At 45.1% G+C, this 26,377-nt stretch overlaps 1 protein-coding gene across 7 annotated transcripts in view; it reads right to left on the bottom strand.

Moving 5' to 3' along the window:
- GTF2IRD1 (GTF2I repeat domain containing 1) overlaps positions 1-21,541 on the bottom strand; it is a 193,888-nt gene extending 172,347 nt beyond the window's left edge. For 2 of the 7 annotated variants that reach the window (XM_029612144.1, XM_029612150.1), the window contains exon 1: positions 20,743-21,538. The gene's annotated coding sequence lies outside the window, so the exon portion shown is untranslated. Of the gene's footprint in view, positions 1-20,742 lie in introns of all 7 variants that reach the window. The other 5 variants (XM_029612148.1, XM_029612151.1, XM_029612152.1 and 2 more) reach the window with 4 other exon arrangements.
- Between the last annotated feature and the right edge of the window lie 4,836 nt (positions 21,542-26,377).

Below are 26,377 nucleotides of genomic sequence, written 5' to 3'. Positions count from 1 at the left end.
TTTTTTTTTGTAAATTCAGCCTAAGCCTCCAAGGACTGGAAAGAAGCCTACTATAAGAATGGGAGGTCCTAGGCTCAGTCTAATGCAATGTGGCGAGCAAGCAATTGGTAAACAAGAATGGATAGCAACCCTTGTTCTGAATACGCACCACCGATTCCACAAGTAATCTTTCCATGGTGAAAGGCAATGCATGCAAAGTCATCTTGCTAAGGGCATGCCCTCTGAATAATACTGAAATTCATTAAACCTCCATCTGCTCCCACCAAATGATTTATTGCTGCAATGTTTCATTCTCTTCATTGTATGATGAAGCATACTTTGTTATGGTGTAGCAGGAAGGTGGGCGCCAACGTCCCAATGCTCATCTAGAACATGGAAAGCTAGGCCATGGAAGCACACAGCACTAGAAAAGTCCATGTACGCGAGTGCAAATCCACTTTCATTCATTTTTTTTTTTTTACAACCCTTCCAGCCCCGCTATCTTTCATCCTAGGAAGGGAACATAACAAGAAACATAAAATCATTAACATTAACATATAGACATTAAAACAACTTTTTTTCCGTGCCAATTCTTAAGCATCCTCAGCCAAGTTAAGCTGCATCTACAGAATAAAATGAGCCAGAACTTTTTCCTGCAGGTTGTGAGGTGCATCTTCTGCCACAGTTCCTCTGGTAAATTAAATTCCAGAGCGCTAAGGCCTATACCTGCGAGCATACGCTCCCTGGTTTCACAAAGTCGGAACTGGTTGAAGGAAGGAAGCAACCCCCTGCGATCTCAGCGGACCAGTCAGCATGTGCATTTTTTGGGGTGGTGCTAAGGCAGAGCGCAACCTCACCAAGCAGCACCTTACAAGCTAGTGGCAAGATTTTGAGTTTCACCCACCTCAGGAGCCAGTGCAAAAATTTCAAGATAGAAGAAATATTACTATGGCAAGAAGCACCAACCAATATTCTGATGCTGCATTACAGACTACTTGCAAAACTTTTAGAGTACAAATTGGCAGGCCGATATACAGAATATTGAATCATAGTAATCAAGGCCACCTACAACAAGTGCCCTGAACCAAGCTATGAAAATCATCAAAATGTAATATTGGTTTTAGTCTGCACAGTTCATGTACTTTATAAAAGGAACTCTGCACAATTTTCTTAACCTGAGGATGTAATGACAGGGTGGTGTCAAAAAATTACCCCAACTTTCTTATGTGGATCGAGATTGGAAACTGTCTTCCCTCGATCTCAGAGAAAGGTACGCCATCCCCAGTAAATCTGGCCAAGAACATTATTTTGATCTTAATAATATTTAAGCCTAATCGTTTGTCTGTAACCATTGCCTAATGGTCATATTAGCCATTTTGACCTGTTTTAATGTCTCATCCACTGCAGTAATGCAAACTGAATATCATAAGCAGAGCCTTGGGGTACTACACTGTATGGACCTGTTGATGGCATCCACCTAGATATGTTCTAAAATAGTTCTCATCCTTAAATATCTAATCTCTAAATATCCCCCTGTGCCTCTGGGATCCAGTTGAAAACAAGTCGGGGTGGACTTAGTCTGGCTTCCCCAGGCCACAATCAAAAATAAATAAATACATCCTCCCTCTCTCAGAGGACAGCTCCCAGGTCAGCTCCAGGAAGGGAAGCAGTGGGGCCTAGGGAATTGAAACAGGAAGGAAACTGAACAGATCAGATGGGCCTTACTTTCTCCTCTGCTGTCACATTCTGTGCTTCTGCGACCATCAAACTGGACTGCAATTCTCAGACTCCTAAACCTAAAAGCCAGTGTCTCCCAGAGCACTCTGGGGGCCGGCAGAAGATGGATGGTGCACAAAAGCTTTCAACTTAATTGTGCATGGTGAATCCCATTTAGAAGGCACCTGAAAAAGAGGTAGTGTTAGCCTTTGGAGGGTTTTTTTGGGGGGGTTTTTTAACCACAGACCTCCGAGTTATAACCAATCATTTACCACACAATTAACATGATCAGTTTTGAGCACAGCCTCACCGCAAGGGATTGTTCTGAAGCACGATGCAAGGATTCGGGCATTGGTGGCAGGCAGAGCTCGGCTTCTGCAAAACTCAACGGTGCGGTGAGCAGGCAGCAGCGAGGGAGGAAAAATATTTACCAAATGCCAGCCGAGAATCTTTAGTAGCCAAGGGAATCCTTTTACGCTTCCTTTTTTTTTTTTGGTCAATTTTTGTCTTATTTCACATTTTCCTTACTTTTTGCTTTCTCCTTTTCTTCCCTCCCCGCAGTTCCTTTCTTCTCCCCTCCCTTCAGCCACTAGCCCCTGCCTTCAGCCCCTAGCCCCTCCCTTCCTTCAGCCACTAGCCCTCCCCTCCCTTCAGCCCCTAGCCCCTCCCTTCCTTCAGGCCCTAGCCCTCCCCTGCCTTCAGCCACTAGCCCTCCCCTGCCTTCAGCCACTAGCCCCTGCCTTCAGCCCCTAGCCCCCCCTTCCTTTAGCCACTAGCCCTCCCCTGCCTTCAGCCACTAGCCCTCCCCTACCTTCAGCCACTAGCCCTCCCCTACCTTCAGCCACTAGCCCCTGCCTTCCATCTGTTCTACTCGCTCCCAGTGTCTTCCCTCAGCTTCCAACTGGTCTCTCCTTGACCTAAGCCGACAACAGCTTTCCCAGGCCCATCTGAAGCAGTGGCAGCTCTCCATGACCCCAGACGTGCTTGCAGTAGTGGTGGTTAGCTAAGCCCAGGGCTGGCTGCATCAGCTCTTCTGCCCAGGCCTGCAGCAGTTGCTGAATTCTAGGTGCCCAGACAACCTGGCAGCTAGGAATGATCCAGCCCTGGTGGGAGGCTTACACAATTAGGCCTATTTTTGTCCCTTAGAAGGTAGCGCCCCCGCCCTTCACTTGCATGAAAACAGTGGCTTCAGCTGGTCCGAGTGCCCTCAGAGCAACAGAAGACCTTGCCTTCCTGTGAAGTCAGTGTAGTGTCAGAGGGGACTGTACCACCCCCCACTCGGAGAGGGTTCTCAGAGGGTATAAACCCCCACTGAACCCCCTGGTGCCGGGGAGGAATCTGAGGAGTCCTGGGAGCCGGAGCCGCCTCTTCACAAATGGCACAACCTGGGCCTCTGCCTTCAAAGGGAAGATTCAGGGGAGTTTGAAGAAAAGGATTCCATGTGTGGAGGTGCTGGGAGTCCAGTGCTGGACAGTAAATAGATTCCTGCTGAAAATCAGAGCTCTCTGGGGAAACCCAAGGGAGAAAGGGAATCCATCAGAGGCACGGAGGAGATGCCAGAGGAGAGGCAGCCTGCCTGGGAAAATTCAGCCAGAGACTCCACAAACAGAGAAAGAGGAACCCAGAAATACCCCAAGGGTACCTGCCCCTAAAAGCCTACCTGTTTGGGAGGAGTGCGAGGAGAGATGAGAGTTATTGCTTCCATATTGCAGACTTGTGTTCCTGTCATGGTGCATTGTTCTGAAGTGTGCCAGAATGGTTTTTGATTTTCCACCCATCCATTTATTTAAGTAAAGACTTTATTTTTGAATAGCACAGGTGTGAAGAATGGGGGGGTGGGGTGCTAAGTGCTTGGAGCTGATGTAGAGCCGAGCCCCAGAGAGGAAGAAACCCCAAGGGCCTTGAAAGGACTGTATTTTTTGCTCCCTGTGCAGGAAACCCGGGAGACCATGAGGCCTTGCATGGCCTGTGGCCGTGGCCCTGGCCCTCCCCCCCGTGTGCGGACCAGAATGGGACAGGTGCTACAAAATACCGCGTCCCCTATTGGGCACCACGTTTACGACCTCCCAGGGTTCCCCTATGGATTTTTACCTCTTCGGGGCTCTTCTGCACACCACAAACTACACTTCACTCCAACGCGGGGCATTCAAAAATAAAGTCTTTACAAAATAAACTGGTGGCAGGAAAAATCACAGTCCAAACCTCTGGCACACCACCAAGTCATAATGTATATATGTTAAATGCTATAATTTTAATTTTATTTTTTCCATGTATATCTGTTATAATTGTTACCACGTTATAATTGTTATCATGTTATAATGTAAAATAGGGCGGACCTCGCCCTATTCCCTCAGTTACCTGTAAACCGATGTGATATATCTATCGAATGTCGGTATATAAAAGAAAATAAATAAATAAATAAAATAAATAAGCCAGTGCACCAAATCCACAATGAAAGAATGTGTCCCCTCCCCGCCCTAGAAATATTCTACTCTATATTATATTATAGAGTATATACCTATATTCACACTTTGTATCGATAGTGCAATACCTGTTCTTAATGTAATACCCATGTTTCTGTAATATTCGGTTATTCTTATAGTCCGGTTATATAGTTACTGTTCTTACATGGTTTAAACTTAGTTCTTTGTAAAGCCTTTTTTAAGCTGCATTTTATGTTCCTTGTAAACCGATGTGATGTTCCCTACGAATGTCTGTCTAGAAAACCTTTAAATAAATAAATAAATAAATAAATCCCAGTCCCTGCCAAACACGTAGGTTCAGAGGGGCAGGTAGCCTTCCACACTGGGCCCTCCCGGGACCTGTAGGGTATTGCCAATCTTTTTTTCTCTTCTCCGTTCTTCATTCTCAGTTTCTCTTTGGAGTCTATGGCTGAATTGGGTTTTATCAGTCTTTGATTCTGTGGATTCTCCTAGGCAGAATACCTCTCCTCTGGTACCTCCCAGGACACTTGTCCCTTAGCTCTCAGAGGAATCCCTTTCTCCTCTAGGCTCCTCAGGATCTGCTGCCATTGAGGAACACTTTGTCCTTCATCCTTATGGGTAATTAAGCCAAATCTAGAATACATTTAAAGGAATTGCCAAGTTGTGTAACTGTCAACTTTGATGGGAGAGCTATCTGCCATTTGCTCAATGGCTGCATATAGTCAGCACAGTGTTCTAAAAGGGCGAGGGCTTTGTGACGTCTCGAGATACCCATTCTCTCATTCATCAATTTGAAAGAATTCTTCTACCTTTATCCTAAAATCATCAGTTAAGTACGCTTTAGTCAATGAGTGCAAATAATAGCGCAATTGTAGATAAGCATATACATGTTCTGGTTCCAAATCAAACTGAGTGACAAAATTTTGGAGTATAGAAACCTTCCCAGTTTTGGGAACCACATGTGCAACATGATGAATCCCTTTAGCTGCCTACACAGCAACATCTCTGGATTGCATACCAGGCGTGAAATCTGAAATTGCCCTGTATAGGTAATAACAGCAATTCTAGGGAGTTATGTTGTAGCTTCTCACAGAAATAATTCCATGCTCTTAGAATAGGGATACACGACGGCAACATGGACGGGCCAGTATGAAGAAAACATAGTTGAAGAGGAGAGATCAATCGCTGTTTGAAAGCAAGTGGAGTAACATGAGATGAATCAAATAGCCAATCCTTTAGATGTGGCAAAAGACATACTAGATTGTAGTCTTCCAAGACAGGAATATCCAGACCCCCATCTTGCAAAGAACCCACCATCTGGTGGATTGGGATTTGTGCTTTCTTGCTCAGCCGCAAAAAGCATGATAACATAGCATATACCAAGTTGATATCTTTTTTCTTTAACTACAGTGGCAGGATTTGAAATACATACAATCACTGAAACCACAGTATCATTTTCAAAAGATTCACCTTCCCAATCACTGATAGAGATAGCAGAGTTGCTTACCACCTGTAACAGGTGTTTCCCGAGGACTGCAGGACATTAGTTCTCACACATAGGTGACATCATTAGCTGGAGCCCCAATGCGGAAAACTTATGTCAAAGTTTCTAAAACTTTGACTAGGCACACTGAGCATCTTCAGCATGCCCTATACCACACGTCCACGCGGGGTCCATCTTCAGTCTCGTAACACAGAATTACAATTAAAATAAAATAACAGGAGAAACCGAACTCCATGGAGTGGCAGGCGGGTTTCATGAGGACTAACATCCTGCTGTCCTCGGAGAAGACTTGTTACAGGTAAGCAACTCTGCTTTCTCCGAGGACAAGCAGCATGGTGCTGTTGGTAACAGAGGGGAAGACAGCCTAAACCCAATCAATGGGCCCTGGTTTGGGAGAGTTGGGTTCTACACCTCGAACAGGTTCCGAAGGATAGATTGGCCGAACCTACTGTTTCATCGGCCATCACTATCCAGACAGTAATGGGATGTGAATGTGTGGAGAGAACGCCACATCGCAGCCTTGCAGATCTCCTCCATGGGAACTGCTTGCAAGTGGGCCACCAATGCTGCCATGGATCTAACAGAAAGAGATGTAATCCACTAGCCAATTGGATATTGTCTGTTTAGCAACGGCAACGCCCAACCTATTCCTATCAAAACAAAATCAAAAAAAGTTGGGTGGACTGTCTATGGGCTTCTGTCCACTCCAGATAGAAGGCTAAGGCTCACTTGCAGTCCAAACCATGCAATGCTTGTTCACCTTGATGCGAATGGAGCCTGGGAAAGAATACTGGCAGGACAAATGACTGGTTAAGATGGAAATCCATCACCACCTTAGGCAGGAACTTAGGATTCATACGCAAGACCACCCTGTCATGATAAAACTCAGTATAAGGTGGATAAGCCACTTTGCTGACCCTGTGAACAGTGACCGCCACCAAAAATATGACTTTCCAGGTCAGGTACTTTAGGTCACAGGTGCGCAGCAATTCAAAAGGAGCTTTCATCAGCTGAGGTAACATCATGTTGAGGTCCCAAGACACAGCGTACCATCCACACTATAGTGGTATGCGCCAATTGCACTCAGATGAACTCTAACAGAGTTGATTTTCAAGCCAACCTCCGATAAGTGTAGAAGGTAATCAAGCAGTTTTTGAGTGGGGCAGGAGAACGGAACATCACACGGAAAACCTCCTCCACTTCAGTCCGTAGGACTTTCTAGTGAAAGGCTTTCTAGAAGCCACCAGGACCCAAGACACATCTTCTGAAAGATCAAGTGGCTGCAGAATCAACCTCTCAACATCCAAGCTGTGAGCGACAGGGCCTGGAGGCTGGGATGCCGTGGCCTACCCTGATCTTGAGTGATGACATCTGAGGAAGTCCCCAGACTGATCGGTTTCCAGATGGACAACTCCCGCAGGAGTGGAATCCAGACCTGTCTCAGCCAATGAGGAGCTATGAGGATCATAGTCCCTTTGTCCTCGCGAAGCATCAAGAGAGCCTTTGCCACTAAGGGAATCGGAGGATACGCATACAGAATACCCTTGCCCCAATGACAGGCAAGAGCATCTGATGCTAGCTTGCCATCTGACCTGTACAAGGGCAGAACCAAGGCACCTTCCTGTTGCAGGGGGACACAAACAGATCTACATCTGGGCTCCCCCAGAGGCAGAATATCTGATTTGCTACCTCCTGGTTCAGGGACCACTCGTGGGTTCTGAAGGCTCGACTCAACCTGTCTGCTTCCTCATTCTCCATCCCGGCCAGGTACATGGCCCTGAGCACCATCCCGAAGAACAGGGCCCATGACCAGATCTGGACCATTTTCTGACACAGAAAGTGTGATGCTGTGCCTCCCTGCTTGACATACCACATGGCTACCTCGTTGTTGGTCTGAACGAGGACAACTTTGTTGGACAGCCGATCTCTGAAAACTCAGAGCGTACCAGATCGCCCGAAGCTCCAGCAAATTGATTTAACAAGAACATTCCTGAGTTCCCCACCCCAGGGCAGATTCATCCATGGTTAGAACAATTGGAGTGGGGGGACTCTGAAATGAGATCCCCTGTTCTAACTTGTAAAGTACCTGCCACCAGGACAATGAGTCCCTGAGAAACAGGTGACTCGGATTCAATCCTGGAGGCTCTGAGTGGCCTGGGACCACTGTGATTTCAGGGTCCATTGGGCTCCTTGCATGTGTAACTGTGCCAGGGGAGTAACATGGACAGTTGCAGCCATATGGCCCAACAGCCTCAACATGTGCCAGGCTGATACCCGCTGACTCTATTGAATCTCTGCCACCATGGATGCATGGATCTGATGTCCCCTGCCTGAAATGGGCTATTGACCAGCCAATCGTCCAGATACAGGAAGACATGCACTCCCAGACTGCGGAGGTGCACCGCCACCATGGCCAGACAATTTGTGAAGACTCGTGGGGCAGATGCCAGCCCGAATGGCAACACTTGGTACTGGTAGTGCTGTGTTTCCACCACAAATCAGAACATAAGAACATAAGAAAATGCCATACTGGGTCAGACCAAGGGTCCATCAAGCCCAGCATCCTGTTTCCAACAATGGCCAATCCAGGCCATAAGAACCTGGCAAGTACCCAAAAACTAAGTCTATTCCATGTTACCATTGCTAATGGCAGTGGCTATTCTCTAAGTGAACTTAATAGCAGGTAATGGACTTCTCCTCCAAGAACTTATCCAATCCTTTTTTAAACACAGCTATACTAACTGCACTAACCACATCCTCTGGCAACAAATTCCAGAGTTTAATTGTGCATTCAGTAAAAAAGAACTTTCTCCGATTAGTTTTAAATGTGCCCCATGCTAACTTCATGGAGTGCCCCCTAATCTTTCTATTATCCAAAAGAGTAAATAACCGATTCACATCTACCCGTTCTAGACCTCTCATGATTTTAAACATCTCTATCATATCCCCCCTTAGCCGTCTCTTCTCCAAGCTGAAAAGTCCTAACCTCTTTAGTTTTTCCTCATAGGGGAGCTGTTCCATTCCCCTTATCATTTTGGTAGCCCTTCTCTGTACCTTCTCCGTCGCAATTATATCTTTTTTGAAATGCGGTGACCAGAATTGTACACAGTATTCAAGGTGCGGTCTCACCATGGAGCGATACAGAGGCATTATGATATTTTCCGTTTTATTCACCATTCCCTTTCTAATAATTCCCAACATTCTGTTTGCTTTTTTGACTGCCACAGCACACTGAACCGACGATTTCAATGTGTTATCCACTATGACGCCTAGATCTCTTTCTTGGGTTGTAGCACCTAATATGGAACCCAACATTGTGTAATTATAGCATGGGTTATTTTTCCCTATATGCATCACCTTGCACTTATCCATATTAAATTTCATCTTCCATTTGGATGCCCAATTTTCCAGTCTCACAAGGTCTTCCTGCAATTTATCACAATCTGCTTATGATTTAACTACTCTGAACAATTTTGTGTCATCTGCAAATTTGATTTTCTCACTCATCGTATTTCTTTCCAGATCATTTATAAATATATTGAAAAGTAAGGGTCCCAATACAGATCCCTGAGGCACTCCACTGTCCACTCCCTTCCACTGAGAAAATTGTCCATTTAATCCTACTCTCTGTTTGCTGTCTTTTAGCCAGTTTGCAATCCACGAAAGGACATCGCCACCTATCCCATGACTTTTTACTTTTCCTAGAAGCCTCTCATGAGGAACTTTGTCAAACGCCTTCTGAAAATCCAAGTATACTACATCTACCGGTTCACCTTTATCCACATGTTTATTAACTCCTTCAAAAAAGTGAAGCAGATTTGTGAGGCAAGACTTGCCTTGGGTAAAACCATGCTGACTTTGTTCCATTAAACCATGTCTTTCTATATGTTCTGTGATTTTGATGTTTAGAACACTTTCCACTATTTTTCCTGGCACTGAAGTCAGGCTAACCGGTCTGTAGTTTCCCGGATCGCCCCTGGAGCCCTCTTTAAATATTGGGGTTACATTTGCTATCCTCCAGTCTTCAGGTACAATGGATGATTTTAATGATAGGTTACAAATTTTTACTAATAGGTCTGAAATTTCATTTTTTAGTTCCTTCAGAACTTTGGGGTGTATACCATCCGGTCCAGGTGATTTACTACTCTTCAGTTTGTCAATCAGGTCTACCACATCTTCTAGGTTCACCGTGATTTGATTCAGTCCATCTGAATCATTACCCATGAAAACCTTCTCCATTACGGGTACCTCCCCAACATCCTCTTCAGTAAACACCGAAGCAAAGAAATCATTTAATCTTTCTGCGATGGCCTTATCTTCTCTAAGTGCCCCTTTAACCCCTCGATCATCTAACGGTCCAACTGACTCCCTCACAGGCTTTCTGCTTCTGATATATTTAAAAATGTTTTCACTGTGAGTTTTTGCCTCTACAGCCAACTTCATTTCAAATTCTCTCTTAGCCTGTCTTATCAATGTCTTACATTTAGCTTGCCAACGTTTATACTTTATCCTATTTTCTTCTGTTGGATCCTTCTTCCAATTTTTGAATGAAGATCTTCCCCAGTCACAGGAAGTAAGTGTATGTGTCCTTTAGACCAAAGGAACAAAGCCAGTCCTCTTTTGCAAAAGGGTAATCAAGGTGCCCAAGGAAACCATCTTGAACTTTTCTCCTTTTAGAAACTTGTTCAAGATCCTTAGGTCTAGCATGAAACGGAGTCCTCCTGTTCTCTTTGGAATCAGGAAGTACCTAGATTAGAATCCCTGCCTTCTTTGCCCTAGTGGTACGGGCCAGACCGCTCTGGCCATTAAGAGGGAGGAGAGCTCCATTTGTAGTACCTCCTGATGCGCTACTGGCCCCCAATGTGGGCACGGAGGCCAATTTGGTGGAACACCCAATAGATTTAATCAGTACACATGACAGATGATGGACAAAGCCTTCTGGTCTGAGGTTACACTGGGCCACTGGTTTGCGAAGAATCGCAGCCTGCTCCCAATTGGTGAGTCCATCATCCCGGGTACGGGCAACTGGATTATGCTCCTTGCGGCCCAGTCAAAACCCTGTCCCTGGAGTTGATGGAGGAGCCGACTGGGGCTTGGAAGCTCTCTGCTGCCTGGAATGGCCATGGGAGCTCTGATGGTGCTGATGGGATTGAGGAGGCAGAGGATAGTACTTCCTTTGGTGAAAGAAAGAATCCTGCACCCCTGTCTCGACAGCCTCCTAGGTGAGGAGGATGGGTCCGGAGTATTAGCTGAGAGTTGTTGGAGGGTTTCATGGTGGTCCCAAAGCTGAGCCACAGCATCCCTCACCTATCTCTGAAGAGATTCTCTCCAGTGCATGGCACATCAGCAAGTTTTTCCTGTACCAGATCTCAGTCGGAGATTCGAGTCCCACAACCGTGCCATTCTGCGGGCGCCAATTCCTGCTGCAGAGACTCTCGATGCCATCTCAAAAACATTGTAGGTCGCAAGGATCTCGTGTTTCCCGCACTCCAGACCTTAGTGCACCAATGAAATGAGGGTGTTTTGCTGCTGTAGAGGCAGCTGCTTGGCCACCTCCTGCACCTGCTTCCAGAAGTCCCGCAAATACTGGCTCATGCAGAACTGGTAGGTGGCGATGCAAGTAATAAGCATGGCGCCTTGGCACACCTTCCTCCCAAGAGCGTACATCACACTGTGGGCTCTCCCCTGGGGCACTAACGAATGGGTCAGAGAGTGATTGGTCCTCTTGAGAGCGGATTCAGCCACCTCTGACTGGTGAGGCAGCTTATCGAATCCGGCAGCCTTCTGGACAAGGTAGATCCTGTCTGCCTTCTTGTTAACAGGAGGCACTGTGAAGGGGTGTTCCCATATCCTCAGCAATACCTCCTTAAGGATCTCGTGTACCTGGACCGCCACAATTTACTTAGAAGGCTCTATGAACTGGAGGATCTCAAACATTTTGTGCCTGGCATCTTCCTCTGTCTAAAGCTGGAATGGGATGGCCTCCGTCATCATCCTCACAAACCCTGCAAAGATTAAGTCCTCAGGTGGAGACTTCCTTCGCTCATCTGGAGGAGAAGGGTCTGACAGGAGACCATCAGAGGAGGTCTCCATCGGATCATCCCCCAGGGGTCATAGGGATCCTCATTCTCACTATATGCTAAGGGGCTGGGGTCCTTGGTGCTCGGCCAATGTCCAGAGGTGCAGGCACCAGAAGAACTGGATGGGGGGCTGCAGGCCTCGGCATCTCTGCCGGCCTCGGTGGAGCTTCTTCCTCAGAGGAACTGGAAAAGGCACCTTTGGGGTGGTAGAACAAGGATTTTCTGACTGTGAGTTAGGTATTGTAGCTTGCGCTGATGCTATTTGTAAATTGCAGTCACATGTGCCAGGTATTCCAATTATATTACATACTTCTCATGCAGTTAAAACACTTATGGGAGATACCCATATTTCTTTTACTGCTTCCAGGCTTGGGAAATATTCAGCCATATTATTGACTTCTACAGTGTTACATAGGACTATTACAGGGGAGGCCTCAGTGCTCCACCAGGCACTGAAGACAGCTGGGTCGGTAACGCACAGATAAGAACATTGAGCTTCTCCAGAAGCGGTATGAGGACAGCTGTGCCGTCGGTGCCACAGGACTGAAACCTTCCAGTACCCGCTCCACCACCAGCTGAACTCGGCACTCCAGCTCCTCCTCAAACATTGCCGATGCCAACACAGACAGGGAGGAAAGGGGGATGGCCAGATATTCCTCAGCCCTGCGAGGATTGGCGACTGGCATCAGGACCGGTGGAGACTGTCATGAACCCCGGGCATCGATAGAGGATGGGTGCTCCTTGCTTTGGGGACATCGCAGCAAAAGGTAGTGCATCCCCGCACCCAGCAACATGCATCGACAGGAACTGGTGTCAATGCTTCTTAGGCTTCCCTTGATGCTTGACCCAGTCTTTCCCCAGTGCGAGATCAAAGATGATGAACCCAGCATCCTTGGCCCAGAAGAGATAGTCAACGGTCAGTCTTGGCACCCCTATCCACCGGCAACATCGACGGAACCAATAATCCCACTGATGTTGATAGTGTGGTGTTCATCGGTGCAGTTCAGAGTTCCTTCGATGCCGATGGCTCAGACTCCCTCAACCCAAAGAGCTGATCCATCTTGTTGAATCAAAGCAGACATCCCTTTGGGGTCATCTGAGCATACAAGTGGCAACCCCGTTCGTAATGCGATGCCTCCAGCCAGAGGATGCACACCGGATGAGGATCAGTGATAGACATGATCCTCGGGCACTGGGTGCATCAGTGAAAACAGGACATGGCCATGTCGAGGCAAAACTAAAGGACCGTAAGTCGAAAGTGATGGCAGCCACCATGGGAGGAATCAACCATGACAGGAAACTTACCCAAAACACCAAAAGCCCTAACTGGGGACAGTATGAGAAGGTACCAAGAGGCATTCAGCAACAGTTCGAAGAGAAAACTGTGAAAAAAAGCGAAGAACAAAAGTTTTCCACAAGGCAAAAAAGCCAAAGTGGGCTCAATCACACCGCGAGGCTTACAGCTCCGCGGAAAAAAAGTGACTGAAAAGGGACCTCGCGTGGACGCTTAGTATAGGGCACGCTCAGTATGCCTAGTCAAAGTTCTAGAAACTTTGACATACGTTTTCCGCATCGGGGCTCCATCTGATGATGTCACTCATGCATGAGGACTACATCCTGCTTGTCCTCAGTGTAAAATGGTTCCAAAGCGGGAGTTTATTTTACATATTAACAATTAAGGGGTAAATTTTCAAATCATAGCTCTGTAAGAGTAGCCGGAAGAAAGACATCTAAATATTTAAATGATTTGTGTGCCCATGAAAGGGGAAACTCTTTGCCCCACAATTTTTCTAGATAAGGCGATGACACCAGGGCTTCTGATTTCCCAAGATTTAATTTAAACCCAGAAAAGGAACCAAGACTAGAAAATTCAGTTAGGAATTCCCTCAAAGACTGACAAGGTTTAGCGAGGTGAACAAGACAGTCATCTGCAAACGTCACTATTTTAAAATCTCAGTCCCCTACCCGAACCCTGGAAATGGTCCGCAGCAAGGGTTCCAATAAATGACAAACTTATTTGCAAAAGCAGAACAAATTCAGCATTCTAGGATTTACTCAAGGGCTGTCTATAATTTAGTCCAGAGCTGGAACAAAGCATTTTAGCACCCAGGGCAGGCAAACGTATTTATGCCCCTGCTCCCCACTCCTCTCTCCTTGCTCTCTTCACCCCCTCCACTCTGATTCCCAATCATGCTTGCTCTCTCCTCTCTTCCCCCATCCCCAACCTAGACGCTAAGAAGAGAGCAGCATTCTTCCTGGCTTTTCATCTGCCCCGCTTGCATTTTGGTCATTTTTCCACCCTCGAGGTTTTGCGCCCCAGGTGGCTGCCCGCTTCGCCCACCCCTAGGTCCGGCCCTGATTGAGTTACAAGAAAGCAAACCTATGATTAAACGTCACCTTCTGCAATACTCCTAAAGTATGCACGTCATTCTCAGTGATTCTTTACAATCAAGGCCAATTTATAACTTTGTCACAAGATTATCTTTGTCTGTCCTGATCATGACTGGACTCTTCCGCCTTGGTTCATGAAAGAGCACCAGGTGGAACAAGCGAGGCATGCTTTTCTAAATTCAGAATGTAGACATGGCTCTTTCCTACTCTCTGGATGCGTTCCATGTTTTAAAACATGCAAGGCTTTTTTCTCCTAATCCTGCCCAAGCTCTGTCGACCTTGAGGCCTCCACTGCCAGCACGCTAGCTGGCAGCTAGCGTGCTGGCCAACTCCCAAGCATGGTTTCAGTGTGTTTGGCAGATGCATGAGCTTGGCGGTTGCACGAATATGTTTTGCCAACTGTAAGGGGCAGCTCAAATGCCAAGGCTTGCTCTTGGATGAGTCTGGGGGTGGGGGGATGGGGAAGGGACACAATTTTAGCTTACACAATGCAAGAGAGGGTGACAGGATTGGAGACAGAGGAATTTTTTGGGGGAGGGGGGGGGAGTGTCTACCCCATATCCCACTGCTTTGAGGGGGAGAGAATTCATTCTCTCACTGTCTACTCATTAAATTGTGTCCTGACAATTTTTTAATTAGTTATTACGTATAAGGTATGGGTAAAGACAAATCACAATGTTTGACACTTAAAGCAATACTGCAGATAAATAAAACACCTAGAAAACAGCAATAAACTATATTTGACCAATTTTTATGGGGGGGAGGGGAACACAGTTTTCAAATGCTAGTTTTTTCCTGCTAATAGCAAGGTCAGCCAGATACGACAGCCCCCACACGTCGTCTCCCCACTGACTGCTGGCCTTCTCCAGGTGCACAGGTCAAGTCAGAGCCCATAGCACTGCAGTGTGCCGCTGAAAAACGGACAAGGTGCTGGGATTGTGTTAGCAACTAAAACCAAAAAGCTGGTAAAAGATGGCCGGTTTGATATCAATTCTGATCTTTGTGTTCGAGAAGAGAAGCAGTGAGTGGACCACCAGCCAATTTTGTCGAATGACCCAAGCAGAGTTCTTGGTGCTAATCCCACGGAAGGGCGCAAAGCATGGAATACCTAGATTGCTGAAAACAAGTCCACTTGTCTGTTTTCTTGGTCAGTCTTATTCCTAGGTCTCCTTTTTTTGTCCCGATACATTTTCTTCCTTATCTTTTACATGCGGCTGTGGATTCACCTTTTATTAAGGTCAATGCACCAGGTTTTTTGGGAAAACTCCACCCTGAGGTCATTCTTTTTTGCTATTCTTGCTGCATTGGGTACTTCAGGTTCAGGCATATCAGAGTGAGATCCTCTTGGGGGTGAGAGGAGGCAAGGGGTGGAGAAAGGGGAGTGGCGTCTGAAACAGATCAGCACAATAGGGCCCAAATGTACTCAGCTTCATCCTACTGGGAGAGGCAACGCAGCAGGAGTTCTGAAATCCTTTCAACACTGGAATGAACTAAATATTAGAATGGGAACGAGGGCTCTGGGATTTTATCTTCCAAAAAATCTATTTTCAGAGGGATTTTTTTTTTAATTTTTTTTTTTTTACTGGCCTTTCACACATTATTTTGCAGTTTCAACCGAATACTGTCCAAACCGACTTAGCACTCCAGACTTAAAAACAGAAAAACAATGATAATCTAGGTTTGTAATCCAGTGCAGCCGACGCAGGTGTGTGCTTCTCCTTCCGGTCCAATCTTCAGAGGACTTTCATCCGAAAATGCACTATACCACCCAGTCTGAACCACAGCAATATCAAGAGTGCAAATCTTCCGAGGGACAGGTCACAGCTGTGAAACCCGCACATGGCTCCGATGCAACTTGTATTTGAGACGACCAGATGATACTTTATTTATTTATTTAGGTGTTTTATATACCTTCGTTCCAAAAGAAGATCACAACGGTTTACAAAGTCAGCGTTAGAATTCTTGGTCAGCATTCACATCTTTCTCGGCTTTCATATTCTGGGTCATCACAACAGCAAAATCATATTCTCGTTCATATTTATACATATTCTGGGTCAACGCATCAGGAAATATATAATCTAATCTAGTACATATTCATTCATTTTCTAGATTGACACAACAGCAACTACAGATTCTGAATCTAATAACAATACATTTTAGGTCATTTGGTCTTTATTGCTCGCCCCCACAAACATAGTCTCTGGTACTGACATTGCAGTAATCAGCATTTTGGGATTTTACCTTAAATCGTATGCCTTTCTAAAGAGCCATGTTTTTAGCTCACGCCTGAAACTCTTTCTTTCAGTATTTGACGTACTGACTCTGGAAGACAGGTCCATAACTTGGGGCCTGCTACGGAGAACATTTGTTCTCTTATTTGCATTTGGCGTGTATTCCCAACTGACGGCACCTTTAGAAGTCCTTTGTTAGGTTAAAAACTGTACCAGGCACTAGGAAATCAGAGGCATGGAGGGAGGCATGTAACAGCCACACAGAGCCAATGAGAAAGCTTCCATGGTAAAGTCAAAAATAAGTCCCAAAGCAAAGAACATCAAGCAGCTTTGTCTGAATTATCAAGCAGGTTCCTCACCCAGTGAAAATATTGCTAGCAGTAATTTATGGGTTTGACAGTTGCTTGGTTTTGATTGTAAATTTTACTACCCTTATCATAAGGCTTGGAGGTATCCTGCATGGAGCGACAGATGATACCATAAGAAGCTTGCTGGGCAGACTGGATGGGCCATTTGGTCCTTTTCTGCCGTCATTACTATGTTAGGACATAATTCAGTTTCACTTCTAATTTTTTTTTTTTTAAGAACATAGTTCAGAAACTGTTAAATAAAATAAATAAATGACCATTCTTCCGGGCATGAGTTATACTTAATGTGGGTTTAGGATCTATCAACACTGTAATGACACACTTCCGGACTTGTCATTAACAAGAGAGGTACAGCGCAACAAATACCAAAGCTGTTTTATTTACAGAAGCCAAGCGAGAGCAACTGAACACCTCTGATTTGGGAACACCTAAAACAATTCCAAGCATTAACTAAAAAAAAGCCTGGACGTTGTGTTCAGCAGGGTTGGAAAAATCCCAGGGGACGGGTCACCTAAAATTTGGCACCTAGTGCCTAAAATTCAGAAAAAAATAAATAAAAAGGGAAAAGAAGCAAACTTAAAAATTAAAAAAGAAATTAAAAAGTCAAGCAAAAGAACAATATCAAAAAAAGAACAGAAAAGCAAGAAAAAAGTCAGGAAAAATGTTCCCCAGCTCTTACAAATTTAGGAAAGGCCCCTAAGTTTTCTAAATATCAGGTGTTTGACTACATTTCTGAACCACATTTTTTCTTTAATCACAGGAGGTTGAAACCTCCTGCTTTAGTCATAATATTATCCTGATCTCAAAGGGGGTAGGTGGCAGGGCATTATCACCCCACTTCCTCCACCTTCGCCCCCTCTACCCCTACCCTACCCTATCCCCAACACTGTACAACTTTTTCATCTCAGTCAAAAGGCCAAGAAGGGCCAGTTGGCTCAGGCCTTTTTACCATCTTAGCCAAAGGGTCAAGAAGCTTCTAGAACCCCCAAGATAGAGCGACCAGCCAAGGAATGGCATAGATATCAAGGCCAGGATCCCTCTGCTGCTCTCACCAATTATTTTACACTTACACAATGTTTTTGACTCAAACTAAAATGGACAACAGTGATGTGTCAGCAACTTGTGTTTTATTAATAGATAGCACAAGACGCTCTTTATCTTTCAATACCAATCACAGCCTTGGTAAACCCAGCCCTCATTCATAGGAGGTAAGAATATCTGTAAACCAGACAGCGAATAAATAAAATTAATGAAAGCTATCGATTAAGACCACACTGGATACAGAGGTTCCCAAACCTGTCCAATTTTCTCTCATGCATTTTCACTGAAAACTCGACGGGATGGGGGACCTCCAGGGCAGGTTTGGGAATCTCTACATTTCAGGGGTTATCTGTCCAGGATCCCAAGTTTTATCCTGGTTAGTTTAGATTCTCAAACTTTTCACTGAAGACTCCCACTTTCAAACTATACAAATAAAAAAAACCCTAAAACCTAAAATAAACTTAAAAACGAGACAACCTTGAGTATTGTTCTGAGAATAAACCGCCAAAACCTCAGGACACAGTGAGTCTTGTCTGGACTACTAATTTAGAACATGAAGGGGGAGAGTCAAAATCCAAAGCAGTATCAGAACTTGTCAAACTGATATCTGTGGTCAGATATCCGGGCAGGCCAGCCCTTGTATGCACAGCATGGCCTCCACGCTATGGAATTCAGAGGTGGGCGCAAAATTACACACAGGACAGAGCTCGATATCCCCGAGCCGGCCCGAATACACTTTTTGGGAGGATGAGAGAGAAAAAAAAAGTGGAAAGCCTCATGGTATCCAGCTGTTTATGAGACTCATAAGTTCTGTACTTCCAACTTCTCTGGCTACATAGTCTTTACATGTCCAGGTCATAGGGAAATAAAAATAATAATAATAATAATAATGCAGACCATTCAGAGCCATGGCTGAAGGCATACTGATATTTTTTGCTTCTCTTGCACCGGGTAAACAAACCACGAAGTGTGTTTATTGGTTTTGTGATTCATTACCCCAAAACTTTAATAAAATATAGTTATTAAAAATGTGGTTTGGGCAATGAGCCGTTTTAATTAGTAGATATGTTGAACCAGAAGGTGGCCTCCAGCAGTAGTTAAATACAATTGGAAGCACAATAACGGACTTTGTTATATCACCAGTTAAGACAGGCCTGCTGAGGGCAGAGGGCCATAAGCAGAGAAGAATATTACAAATGTATGAAAAAAAAAATGTTAAGGCAGGCCCTTGCTGTCTCCCCTCTGATTTTGTGCAAAAGCAGTCCCTACCTGAGGGTGATTGAAAAACAGATCCTTTGAACTCCAGTATCAGACTCGCTGCCCTTGCATCAGGGCATGAAAACGCTGCCATTTCCTTATGATGAAGGGGGCTGTCCCCCTAATACATAAGTCACAAAGCAAGGGGGAAAATAAGCACTGCAGTTTCCAGACTACCTTTCCTAAGCTTTTACCCCATAGACCGAGAAGGGGAAAAAAGCCATAGTAGAGCAGGCTTCGAGTGAGGAAACTGTAACAATACGAATCTAATCTGCAGGTAAAGTGTTTTCAGTAGAAATGTTTCATACGATTATTAATTGACCTCCCCCCCCCCCATGTATACCAACAGAATTCACCTCCTTCCTTCCTGGCTGCAAAAAAAAATTCTTCACCAAAGCCACTGGCTTTATTTTCCGAAATATCAATGTTTCTGTTTCTTGGCTCAACTGCTTCCTCTTTAGCTCTTATAACATTAGGTCTCCTTTCTTTTTTGTCCAAATAGACTTATTTCTTATGTTTTGTTTTGGGTTTTTTTTTTACAATGGTCTGCATAATTTCTATCCCCAAAGCCATTCAATTATTTATGCTTTACAACTGGTTCCCAGACCCGCGCTTAGGTGCCAAATGGATTTCAGGATATTCTCCCATGAGGTCTGTTTGTATATCATATGCAAATACCTATCTCATCAATACTTGGTGGTTACTCCCCCTACCAAGACCAGTTTGCGAACTCCTAAGCCCGTGCCAGTGTGAGACATATATGGGGTTCTGATTAGCACTTTGCACAGCAGCCCCTAATGCAAAGTACTGGAAGTGACAAAATGTACGTAAAAATCAGAATGCAAAAGGAAAATCCAAATACCGTTCCTCCCTGAATAAATGTACAAATGTTTACCGATACTGAAAATGTAATGATCTGTTTAGAATTCACTTTGGTTACACCCTCAAGACCCTGCCTACTGAACTCGGATCGTGCATTTCATTTGCAGGTTTTCAATGGCATGGCGATATTTACAGCAGTGCCAGCTACTGTTACACATCCTGTTCAAATATCCGTATTTAATCTCATGCGCCCTAACTTTACATCTGATTTTTCCCACACCAAGAACAAGCAAACAACAGGAATGCCCCCCTTGAAAAGGAGGTTCCCCCCTCCAGAGATCAAGCAGCTGATAAGGGCTCTCCAAGCTTCTAGCCAGTGTCTGACCCTGTGTGAGGCGAGGGGTCACGTCGGTGCCAACAACAACAAAAAAAAAAAAATCCAACTAGAGCATAGGCCAAAACAACACTTCAAAGCCACTTTCCGCCCTCCCCGACGCGAACTGTAAGTCAGCGATTCCGAAACAAACAAGAAAGTGGCCTGGAGCAGTAACTGTCACGGGTGGGAGGGGAGAGGTCCACACCGTAAATCATCCTAGACGCCCGAGAGAACATCCGTCTCAGTCCGTCCAAGATCTTAATCGGCGGCGAGAATTCACGGATACGGATCCCGATCCCGCGCCCCCCATCAAGGGCACCAAAAGAAAAGCGCCCTCCGCCCCTCCCCCCTCCCGATCTAATCCGGGATCAGGTCAGAGAGGCGAGCCGTAACCTTTCCAGACACGTGGATCCCTTCATCAAACCTCCAGCCATCGAAAGGGAGAAAAACATCGGGGTAACATTGCATCGCCATCAAAAGAAACAAAGAAAGGTGGGGGCGGGAAGCAAGAAAAGGAGAAAAGTTTCTCTTACCGAAGGGATCCCCCGGCACTTGCACCAACCTCCTCCCGTCCAGATCGGAGGCTCCTTCCTTGAATTAAAACGGGAGAAGAGAAAAGAAGGCAAAACAAGAAAGGGATGGAGGGGGAATGGTGGTAATAATTTCTTCCCGGGTCAGCGGCGATTCGTTTCGCATGCCCCCCATCCGCAGTCCAAGCCACGGACCTTGAATTTCCCGAACGATCGGGGGGGACCCCCCTCCGCTCTTTTCCGCAGACCACCGGGGAGATCGCGGAGGGGGGCGAGGGTATTACTTCTCCCAAAAAAAAAAGACCTCCCCCCTCCTTTTTTTTTGTGTGTTGCAGCGTCTCTTTGTTCTGTAATCCCAGTAAGATTGAAAGCCATTCGCCCCGTCTCTAATCCCAGCCCAGCTCAACAACTGCATCTATTGGCTGTAATTTACATACAGGATTAACAAACCAGCTTGGAGGGGAGCGGAAAAACCCAAGAGGGAGGACAAGACATTGCCATTCTGAGGAGGGAGGGAGATGGGGGGTTCTCGCTAAATCTGAAATTCAAATCACTAGATTATTGGGAGGGGGGGGGGAGGAGGGCGTCTGGAATCCGGAGTGAGCAGGAGCTCAAAGGTTCTTTTGAAACAGGAAGCAGCAAAATGTGGCGTAATGGATTGTTTTGTTTTGTTTTGTTTTTTTCAAATGCAAGTAAAGGATCCGTCAGCATCTCGGGATTTTATTTTCAGATTAGAGATTACGCAGGGGTGACAGCAAAACCAACCATCAAAAAAAGGCAGAAGGGAGGAACGGAGGATTAAAGGAATGCAAGGATCGGGGAAGGGGGGATGCGGGGGGGCGGCCCCGAGCAAGGGGACCGGGAGCTCAGGCTCTGCGACCCCGGTGGGCGTTTATGTTGCTTTCTCTCAGGTTGGGTGTGGGACGGGCTGGAATTTTTTTTCCGGGTGGGGGGAGGGGCTAAGGTTGACTGAGGGAACCTTGCACTGTTCCCCCCCCCCCCCCCCCCCCCCCGTGGGGTGGGGAGTAATCGAGGATTGGAGCCTCCTGCGGCTTCCTTTCCCTTTTCCTGCCTGGGCGGTGAGAGCAGCCTGTCACTCAGGGGAAGATCAAGGGCTACGGCGGCAGGTAGGCAGCCCGGGAAGGAGGGAGCTCCTCCAGCCACACCGACTAAACCTCAGGAGCTGATGGGAGGAGCTGAGCAATCATCTGCCTGCCAAAATAATGAGCCTTTTCTTTGATGTGCCCCTTCTCATCCCGCCACGCTTTGCAAGTGTGACATCTTAGGAAACACTGCACAAGCGGCCAGTCCTGGGACGGATGGGCTAGTGGTATATTTCGTGGCCTAGGAGAGCATCCCCTGGCCTTGCTGCCTTAACTCAAAGCGATTTATATGCTTTTTTTTTTGTCTGTTTGTCTTGACTAGATTGTAAACTTTATGGAGTAGGGACTGTCCATTAGGGGATAGCTTCTCAGGTTCTTATGGCCTGGATTGGCCACTGTTGGAAACAGGATGCTGGGCTTGATGGACCCTTGGTCTGACCCAGTATGGCATTTTCTTATGTTCTTATGTTCTTAAATGCTGACTTTAGAATATTTTGGGCACTTATCTGGCTACATTTTAGTTGGATAATATAGGAGTGTTCCAGTGTGGAGTTAAGATAGCCAGTAAATTATCCTTATGACTCCAATATTCAGAATTAGCCAGATAACTTATCCAGCTAACTCTGGTCGTGCCATAAAGTAGTCTAAAACTTAACCTGATAAAGTTATCCAGATAGTCCGGTATATTCAGTGGCGCAGCTTCAGTGCTGAATGTCTCACCAGAGTTAACTAGTTAGTTTTGCCAGCCAGTTTGCAAACCGGCCAGAGGCTGAATATCACTTATTAGGAGTTTCTGTGCAGCGCTGTGCAGATATGGCATGTGCTACACAAATTATGATAATAATAACATTGAGCGCATCTAAAGGCTTGGGAAAAGGGGCAGCATTGTTATTCCTTAATTACTGCTGCTTAAGCAAAGGGATAATTTGTGTTCAAGGTCGGAGAGAAAGTCCCACTTTCCAACCTCCAGATTCAGCAATGATGAAGATTTGCTTAATTTTTTTTCGGTCAGAAGGATGCACATTCCTAGGAATATTCTATAGGAGTGAAGAGAGGTCCATGGAGGCAGTAGAAGGGAGAACAAGGAGCCCTGAGACTATCGCAAGGAGAATTGATAGGTACTAGACTCTTTCTCTCTCTTATGTAATCCATATCCCAGCTAAACTTTCTCTTTAATCCATCACATATTTTTCTGGCAGGTCAAGATGTTTTTCACTCTGTTCACCAAATCCAAGGGTTTTCAATTGCTGGCACATCAGTAGGAGCATTCCTAAAATAGGCCTTTCTCAAAAAAAAAATCTTTTTCTGCTCCTATTCTTTGACTAAAGAAAAAAAAATATTTTATCCAATAAGGTGCTAACCTCTGAACCACCTTCCTAAAACTTCTGCAGTTTGTCTTCAAAAATTATATTACAAGGGATTCCAAGTAATAGGTCAGTCCAGCTGGGCAAAAGGGTTTAAATTATCCACATGCCTTCTTACATGTTAATATTCCCAAAAGTCTGGCTACAAAAGATCATTTCTACTCTTTACTTTTTCTACTGAAATATGTTTTCAGCACCACATATCATGACTGGCTGTACCCAGTGAAATTATTTGTTTGAGGGGCAGTAAACGCGGACTAGGTCTGCATAGGGTGCTAGCAGCCTACCCTAAAATCTAGTGTAAAGCACTGACCTTGAACTGTGTGGCAGGAGCCAGACCGGGTCTCTAGTAAAGAGTTAAAACTGAAACGTGAATGTGTGCACTTTTTGTCGATTCTAGAATCATCTTCTAATACTTTAATAAAAAGAAAGATTAAAAAATATATATTTAACTTCCCTGTTATCAGAAATGCAGTAATGGATATAGGTCCGGTCCCCATGACTTGGGTGTAACTGTGTTGTGGCAGGGGTCTTGGGTCTCCTAGCCTACATGGGCAGAGGCCTTCCTGCGCAAGAGCTCTCAACCCAGTCTTCAGGACACACCTAGCCAGTCAAGAGGAGGAGTAGACTAGTGGTTAGAGCAGTGAACTTTGACCCAGGGATCAAATCCCAGTGTTGCTCCTTGGGAAAGTCACTTTATCTTCCATTGTCTCAGGTACAAAATTAGATTACAAGCCCCCCCTGGGGATAGGGAAATACCTCCAGTACCTGAATATAATCCGTTTTGAAGTGCTGAAAAGCAGAATATAAAAATCTAAAATAAAACAAATCTCCAAAATGAATATGCATGAGATAATTTGTATGCACTGCCTCCAATGTATGCAAGCCTAATGGTTGAGAACCCCCTGCTCCAGCGCACCACAGTGGTGATGGGATAGAAAAGGCATTTGCACAACCCCTTCTTGCGTAGGGCTGATGCGTCAACCGGGCAGCAATTATCATTGTACATGGAGATGTTGAAGCCTGCTGATTGCTCCAGGGATATCTGAATTAATCTCTCCTTCATAATTATGAATTCAGGATTATTAAATGCTCCACGATCTGTTTCCAATAGTCACAATCATACCATGCTGAAAGTCTTAATTTCAATTTAAGCATAAAGTAGCCACATCTAGAGTGGCCTGTACAAATACGATTTAGAGAGGTCCATAGCCCAAGTGGAAGGATCCATCTATGTCAGGTCTTCTACAAGATGCTTATTTAAAAACTCCTGCAAATCTCTGTGCACCTCTCCAGGCTTCAGCAATGTTACATAAGATTTGCCCTACAGGGTCAGACCAAAGTTCCATCAAGCCCGGTATCCTGTTTCCAGTAGTGGCCAATCCAGGTCACAGGTACCTGGCAGGATCCCAAGGGATAGAGAGATTCCAAGCTGCTTGTCCCAAGAATAAGCAGTGGATTTCTGCAACTCCACCTGCGTCAACGGCAGTTGGGAAAAGGGGAATTGGATTCAGACAGCAGCCAACAAGGGCCCCCGACATTTACAGTTTGGGGAACGAATAAACATGAGGCTAACTTACTGATGCATCTTTTACTACCCTTAATTACTAAGCCTGGTACTTTTGATGCAGCTCCATCATAGCTCTCTGCTTCCACGGCAAGGGTTAATGGAAATTGGATTCAAACGGCATCCGAGGGACCCTGACTTTTAAGGTCTCGAAAACTGATAAGCAAGGGGGTGACTTGCACAGTGCAGCAGATACTGGCATAAGCATAAGCTTGCTGGGCAGACAGGGTGTCATTTCTATGTTTCTGTGTTTATGGGCCTTTCTTTCAGGAGCTTGTCCAAACCTTTTTTAAACACAGGTACACTAATAACTTTCACATTTAATTCCAGAGCTTAATTATGTGTTGAGTAAAAAAAAATATTTTCTCTTATTAGTTTTAAACGTATTACCCAGTATCTTCATTGTGTGCCCCTGGTCTTTGTACTTTTTGAAAGAGTAAACAACCGACTGTTTACTTGTCCACACCCCTCAATATTTTATGGACCGCTGTCATATCTCCCCTCAGCCTTCTCTTCTCCAAGCTGAAGAGTCCTAACCTATTTAGTCTTTCTTCATAGGGGAATCATTCCATCCCTTTTATCATCTTAGAGAATAGCCACTGCCATTAGCAATGGTTACATGGAATAGACTTAGTTTTTGGGTACTTGCCAGGTTCTTATGGCCTGGATTGGCCACTGTTGGAAACAGGATGCTGGGCTTGATGGACCCTTGGTCTGACCCAGTATGGCATTTTCTTATGTTCTTATGTTCTTTTCTAACTCTGCTATATCTTTCTTGAGATGTGGTGACCAGAACTGCACACAATACTCAAGATGAGATCACACCATGGAGCGATACAGAAGCATTATGATATTCTTTCTTTTATTCTCCATTCCTTTCCTAATAATCCCTAGCAATCTATTTGCTTTCTTACCTGCTGCTGCACACTGAGCAGAAGATTTCAATGTATTTTCAACGATGCTTAGATCCTTTTCCTGAATGGGGACTCCTAATGTGGAACCTTGCATTGTGTAGCTATAATTGGGTTTCTCTTCCCTAAGTGCATCACTTTGCAGTTGTTCAGATTCAATTTCATTTGCTGTTTACATGCCCAGTCTCCTAGTTTTGCAAGGTCTTCTCGCAATTTCTCACAATCCTCTTGTGATTTAACAACTTGGAATAATTTTGTGTCATCTGCAAATTTGACCACCTTGTTCGTTGTTCCCATTTCCAGGTCATTTATAAATATATCAAAAAGCAGTGGTCCTAGAACAGATCCCTGAGGCACTCCACTATTCACCTTTCTCCATTGGGAAAATTTACTATTTAGCCCTACTCTGTCTTCTATCTTTTAACCAGTTCCCAATCCACAATAGGACACTGCCCCCTATCCCATGACTTTTTGATTTCCTAAGAAGTCACTCATGACTTCTTTGCTTTCCGGAAATCCAGATACACTATATTAACTGGCTCACCTTTATCCACATGTTTATTTATGCCATCAAAAAAATGTTGCAAATTGGTGAGGCAAGACTTCCCTTGGCCATGCTGGCTTTGTCCCATTAAACTATGCTCATCTATGTGTTCTGTAATTTTGTTCTTTATGATAGTTTCTACCATTTTG

Source organism: Rhinatrema bivittatum, chromosome 8 (genome assembly GCF_901001135.1).
Source record: "Rhinatrema bivittatum chromosome 8, aRhiBiv1.1, whole genome shotgun sequence".
Lineage (NCBI taxonomy): Eukaryota > Metazoa > Chordata > Amphibia > Gymnophiona > Rhinatrematidae > Rhinatrema > Rhinatrema bivittatum.
The sequence above is the reverse complement of the archived record's forward strand: the minus strand, read 5'-3'. Positions and strand labels throughout refer to the sequence as shown.